Source organism: Pseudorasbora parva, chromosome 13 (assembly GCF_024679245.1).
Source record: "Pseudorasbora parva isolate DD20220531a chromosome 13, ASM2467924v1, whole genome shotgun sequence".
Taxonomy (NCBI): domain Eukaryota; kingdom Metazoa; phylum Chordata; class Actinopteri; order Cypriniformes; family Gobionidae; genus Pseudorasbora; species Pseudorasbora parva.
Genome location: NC_090184.1, coordinates 2,760,901 through 2,767,606, shown reverse-complemented (window position 1 = coordinate 2,767,606; position 6,706 = coordinate 2,760,901). Strand labels below are relative to the sequence as shown.

The window sequence follows — 6,706 nt, the reverse complement described above, 5'->3', positions numbered from 1 at the left end:
AGCGTTCCACCCCTAGGGGCGGCCATTGCTAACCAAGCCATCACCTGCTGTTAGCATCCCATTGACTCCCATTCATTTTTGAGTCACTTTGACAGTGAATAACTTTACATCTGAGACGTTTAAAGGGTCATGAAACCCCAAAACACTTTTTTTGAGATGTAAACAGATATGTATAGGCTGCACATCATTGAAAACACTAAGGGTACTCATTAATGGTATTCATATGTGAAAATAGTTATTTTTGCATTTTTCAGAGCGATTTCTGTCTTCCGGTTTGAAAAGCTTAGTCGGAGCAACGTCACAAATGCTGACGTCAGCTCGGCCTTTTCGGCCCAAGTATGGGCTGCTGGGCACATGCTGACGTCTACTGCTCCGAGCGATTCTCGATATATATTCATGACATAAAGCTCATTCAGTCCAATCCCTGCGCTGTAGTAACTATGCATACAAGATAATTTACTTTAATATGCATGAGACAGTCACTTCTGTCAGGCTCATCATCTTCCATCATTATTGTAGAGATATGGTGGGGAAGTTTTGGAAGCAGCGTGCGGAAAAGTCACGGAGGAAAGCTAGGCGTTGTGCTGATACGAAGTAACGTAAGGGCGCCGAGCGAGCTGTAAGCGGGCGCAGTCTGTGGAAGCATTTGCTACAAAGGCTCTGTAAAGTAAAATTCACCTGAGGAATCGCACGCCGAACCTGCAAGCGTTGACTATCTAATTTATGTCAGGAGTGCAAAATAACCAATCTGTAATCTGTAGGCTAATGAACAAAAGCCACGTCCTCTCCGTTTTATTTGTGGTCACTGCCATGCACTAAACCGCATGTGTTCGGGCTCTTAGTGAAACAGTGTGCTGCATATTTGGACAAATATAGATTTAGCTGCCGAGTGATAGACAGCGCGGATCGTCACGGCAACCCAGCGCGCATCGCTCTGTGCTTCAGATGCGCAGTCGAGACTTGCCTCAAACCCCTTCGCTTTTACCCCGATCTAGAATTACATCTGTCACATCGCATGTTGGGTGGTTGACGTTCTCTTATCACGTCGGCGCGTTGTTCATCTTGCCAAACAGCGTGCATATTTGGACAAATATAGTTTTATCACGTTTGCATAATATTTCGTCATGCAGAATAACATTTATTTTCATTTCTCACTGAATTATGCTGGTTTGAAGAGCTGAATGATTTGCGATCTCTGCTGCACGCCACTCATAACTCTCTCATTCGCTGTACTCATCCCTCATTTAATCTCACTGTGGTAGCTTAAACTATGCCAACGTTACCCAAGAACATGTCTCATGCTATTGGGATCGCTAATCTTAATGCACCTACTGACACTCCCCTATTTATGCAAACCATTCCCTTTCCACACAATACCATCCCACCTTTTCACAGTCGACCACTCCCCTTTTAACAAGCCTTTTCAAATCGAAGGTGTGAAAAAACACCGCTGCAGCAGGGGGGTTTCATGACCCTTTAAAGACTCCATTTGTCCATTGATTATTTCTAAAGAAACACGACAATGCATAAAAGGCTCCGTTACCTTGTATCTTACACTATCGCCCCGCAGAAGCTGTTTTTGTAAAAATAGGCTAATGATTGCATCATAACCAACGCGACTCTGTCGCACAGTTGAGAAATTACCGTATAGACCTGAGGAGACGCTCGCAGGCAATCTTTACTGTCTATGAGACAGTCTGGGGGACGTGGAGACATAAAGTCTGATAAAGTCAAGGGAGAAGAATGGAGAGAAGCCCATAGTGAGCCAAAAGGAACGGGAGAAAATATTTAAACGACGTGATTCAGCTTTCACTTTCCACAACTACTAGAAGACCTACAGCTGTCAGACAGAGGCTCACGTCACATCTACGTCCTCAAGCTCAGTCTGAGCCTGCGCAGTTCGCTCAGCCATCAGGAAGTGAGTGCTCCTTTACTGACATCACTTTCCGCAGATGAAGTCAATGGGATAGCTCTGTCCATTTCTTTTACTGTCTATGATGCAAACACAGACACGTAGAGGATAGAGCAAAAGAAAACACTGCTCATGAATTAGAGTCTAGAGTTTTTAAAGAGAAATGGCAGAGGATTTTAATATTAGAGAAGAGGAGCTTGAGTTTGTTGCCCAGCCCGATCCTCGAGAGGCGCCAAAGCTTGTGATGCGTCAGGGGTTACTCTTTCACCAACTTGTCTACAGCTTTCCACCAGAAGTTAGTTATTTTAGTCTATAGTTTAAATATGGATATTTTTTCTTACACAAATGCACCACTTCCCTTCAGAAGGCCTTTGTTAGCCGTGTGGAGCAGTTATATGATTGATGCTTTTTTTATGGACTTCATAAGTGACCCAAGTTGTTTGGATTGGCCAGAATTTTTTTTAATATAACTCCCATATACTGAGGATGGGAAAATCATGGGCTAATTTAAATTTTTGGGTGAACTAACCCTGTAATTGTCAGGATTATGGAGTTGGTTTGGCCACTAGAGGTCATCATTATTTGATTTTCAGTTTTCACCTGTGCTTTGTTTTCCTGTGATGATATTTCATTTGCTCTGTTTCAGTTCTTTGCTCAGAGTTTAATGTGAGTCTCTGGTGGATCATTTGCCCTGTTCGGAGCCTGTGGTTAGGTGACATTTAAACCATAAACTATGTGTTTCTTTATATTAAAGGTGCACTATGCAACTTTTTGTCCACTGGAGGGCGCTTATTCTAAACGGCTCGCGAGTACCGGGACTTTTATTATGACGGGACGGGACACAGTCGCCGGGCGCCCACACTTACGCATCAGATACATTTAAGGGGCCAAGGGCTTCGGCCATCCGTCCGCTCTCTTCCCTGTGGATCCCTTCGCAAAGTGGATCTCCACCGTTCACTGCTGTCAGGACTTCACCAAATCATACCAAAGAAGTGTGTTTTTGACGGAGCGGTCCCAGCGATAAAGGTTCGGTCCAGCTTTGGAAGCAGCCGGTGAGTAAAACTGCTTCAAATGTCTGTGTTGTTGGCTATCGTCGCGTGAGTAAACATCAGTAAACGTCACGATCGCGTGCTTCGTCATTCAAATGCGCTAACGGACTCCATTGTTGTTCTCAGGGGCGTCAGACTGGGGGGATAAAGGGTACCAAGTAACCAGGGCCCGAGGCAGGGGTGGGGCCCTTAGAAGTCAGTTTTCTATACATACACATACATGGTACGGGGGCCCAGCATGGTTTGTACCCAGGGCCCAAAATTTCAATAATAACCAACTGCAGAACCGCAGAACCCATATACGTCACTCACAACGCTCTGAGGACAACAGCGCCATGCCACAGTCTCATGCCGGAAGTGGGCGGAGTTCACGAAAACTAAACAATCGGCACGGCGGAAGAAGAGAACACGGTAAACAGCTGTTTTGTGTTGTGGTTTTAATCTATCAAGTTTATTTGTGTTGTGTATTTGATCCATCGTTGTTGTATTAACACTTTATACAGAACGTGGCTCTATTTTTTTCTAATGTGCTCTGCTTTACGATGTCTATCGCGTCTGTTGATATGGTCTTGGTTTAAGTAACATAATTGTTTGTGATTTTATTTTGTTGTTGGCGCCGTATTTTTTATTTGCTTTTATCTGATACTGACCAGTGTTTTATTTTTATTTTCCCACTAATTTATTGAGGCATTACGATTTGGAGAGGATCAGCTTTACTTCATGTACATCAATGCAAGACATTCTGCAACAGTTTCTACTGCCCAGTGTTTTAAACTGACCAGATGGCACAGTACACCTTCAAATTCACTTCAAAAAGCAGCTGTCCATGGAGGTATGAAGGCTTTGAGTTATTTGTTTATACACAGTAGCAAGAAATAGTATTTATTTGTTGTCCCTTTTGAATTAGTTGGTTATAAAGTTTCATGTGTATATATATATATAGTGCTTAAGCTAACAAAATGCAAACACTATTTCATGTGTTTGAATGTGTCCCATTAAAATTAAATTAAGTACACAACCAAGCATTATATATATCTGTTTGATTTTGTTGCAGTAAATTGACAATCAGAATGTCACCCAGGATAATGGAAGCTGATCAAAAACAAGGTTAGTTTTAAAAGGCTCTAATAAAGACATAAGCTACTTATACAGATACAGGGTTGCCAACTCTCACGCATCTGGCGTGATAGGCTACTCACGCTTTCAGGCTCTGTCTCACGCTCTCACTCCGCCCAACTCAATCTCACGCCAAATTGCCAAACCTGCTTTTGATATTAAACAAAGCTATAAGCTTTATTTTTTTTAAATGTGTTTTAATGAAATTCAAACAATAAATAGCGTTTTGGCGCTAATGTGGCATAATGTTAAAGCCAGAGGCGTTGAAAAGCGGAGTTGCATGCTCTCGTCTCCCTGCGGTGCGCGCTGGTCACGTGGCCCATGAGCGCTCAATACTTCTAGCGCTGTGCCAATGCATTTAAATGGCTTAAGCGGATACACAACAGTTTCACCATATAGATGTTTGCTGCAAGTTTTGGTAAACAGTACAGCATAGTGTTAGTGTTTATTGATTATTAAGTCAGCCATATTTACAGGATCTTTTTTTATGGAGAGTGAATAACATTAATGTTATTCTTGTATTTAGCCCTCAGGTATTCCTTACTAATAGGCATAGACTGTAAAAAAATACACTAATAGGTCACACTCATACTCATTAAATGATATTTATTGAATATTTTGAGGAGATCTTTTGGTACTAAATACTATTTGTGCAACAATTATTGTCAATAAATGACCACTTAAAATATTTTCTTCTAATATTTGTATTTCTTCTAAAATTTATATAACAATTAGTGTAGTAATTAATATTAAAATAGAGAATTCCAATTCAAAGAGGCAAATTAGAGTCATTTTGTGGCTAAAAAATATTAATGTTTATTTGTAATGCCATTAGGTGCCTTATGGCTCTTTAATAAATATACATGTATCTAATCTAGTTGCTCAAAAATATATTGCAGTCTTTGCATTCTAATAAATATTTAGATATGATGATCAAACACTAGAATTCTTTAAATGTGAAATTTCAAAACTTAAATAACTTGCATCCTAATCTTTTTAATGAATAATGATACTTATATAAGCAGTCACAAGTGAATATTAAGGAATGGCACATATAATTTGACCCAAGAAATGTTTAAACTAGTGCCAAAACAAACATATTATTATGTACAGTATATATACTAGATATAAACTGATACTGAATCAAGATCAAAAGCATTACCCCCCCCCCCCCCCCCCGCCCGGCCCCCCAAAAATCTCACTCCAACCTGAACTTAAAAGTTGGCAACCCTGCAGATAGTGGGTTGTTATATGTCACATTTTCCAGGAATGTTCTTCTATTCTATAATGTTCGATTGCTGTTCCACAACAGTTGGATGGCTCTATTGACAGTAGGATCTTCATGTTAATGGTAAGAAAAAGAAGGAAAAGGTTTTTTTTTTTCCCTTCATTAGGATAAAAAACATGAGGACTTTTCACACTTGAAATAGTAAACTCCGGGTATACAGAATCTTGGGTTATCTTGCTTCATGTTTCACACTGATCATCATTTACCTGAGATGAACAATTAATCCTGGGTATTCATACACTGCCGTTCCACACTGTACTTTAATAAACCATGGGATAACATATGTGCAGTATCAGGGTCACTGACAGACACTGCACTGCACACAATATGTTTTCATAAATGCTCAAGCTTTGCATGTCCTTGTATTACAAGTTTTTCCTGAATGGACATTTCAGACTATACAATAATTTAAATGGTCTCTTCTTCGCTGCAATTGCGTTTTCTGTTTGCATTTGATGTATTTCCTCTTCAATGCTGACTTTATTATTTATATAGAGTGCACAGTGTTTCAGTGACTGTCCAAAGCACGTAAATATAAAAGTGTGAAATGTTACTTTACCCGAGGTTAAAAGTGTGTTTAGAATGACGATAAGCTCAGTGTGAGAAGCCCTATGAAGTGCTTGCCTTTAATTTCTGTATACACTTTGAACTGAAAATGGTTAATTAATTTGATTGTGACAGGGTATCATTTATGTCAGAAATTTAGACATGAGAAACTGAATTTCACAACTTTATTATACATGCTACATCCTGACTTCAACACACGATATTGTTAAAACACTTCCAACATTTCATCCTATTTTTTTGTACCCTTGTCTCATGAAGGAGCCACGGATCACAGAAGACCTCTGCACTGCAGTGTAAAGACAGTGGAACAACCAAGTTTTCAACAGTTTAGTGGAAGAGCCCTGATTTCTGAAATTTGAAAGTGGAAGACTAGGAAAAAGCCCTTCAACTTTCACAGGCTGAATGGTTGACCGACAACTGGCCAAAGAGACAGTTGTCAATGTTTATAGAGGCTACATTTATTTTAGATTTAATTTGTCATGTACCTGCTGTGCAATAACTTTCAACTTAGTTCAATTTATTCCCCTTGGTCTGATTGTGTATTTTTTTAAAGCAAACCCAATCTAGTATATGATGCCTTTGCTACTTAAGGGGATTTTTAAGGAACATTTTATAAAATTAAACAATTTCTGTGTGTTTTGGGGTTTGATTAATCTGAATCATGCATAACAGTGTAGAATTGTGTAATATATATTATCTACTATGAATAAAAGGTTTATTCTGAGATGCTTGAGTAAAAAACAAATATATTGTGTCATAAAAATAAATGTTCAA

At 39.5% G+C, this 6,706-nt stretch overlaps 1 long non-coding RNA gene across 1 annotated transcript; it reads left to right on the top strand.

Moving 5' to 3' along the window:
• The first annotated feature begins 3,238 nt into the window (after window positions 1-3,238).
• LOC137037995 (uncharacterized) lies at window positions 3,239-6,233 on the top strand. The gene is made up of 3 exons (XR_010897341.1): window positions 3,239-3,793; window positions 4,016-4,068; window positions 6,191-6,233. It is a non-coding gene; the product is annotated as an uncharacterized lncRNA (long non-coding RNA).
• The last annotated feature ends 473 nt before the right edge of the window (window positions 6,234-6,706 follow it).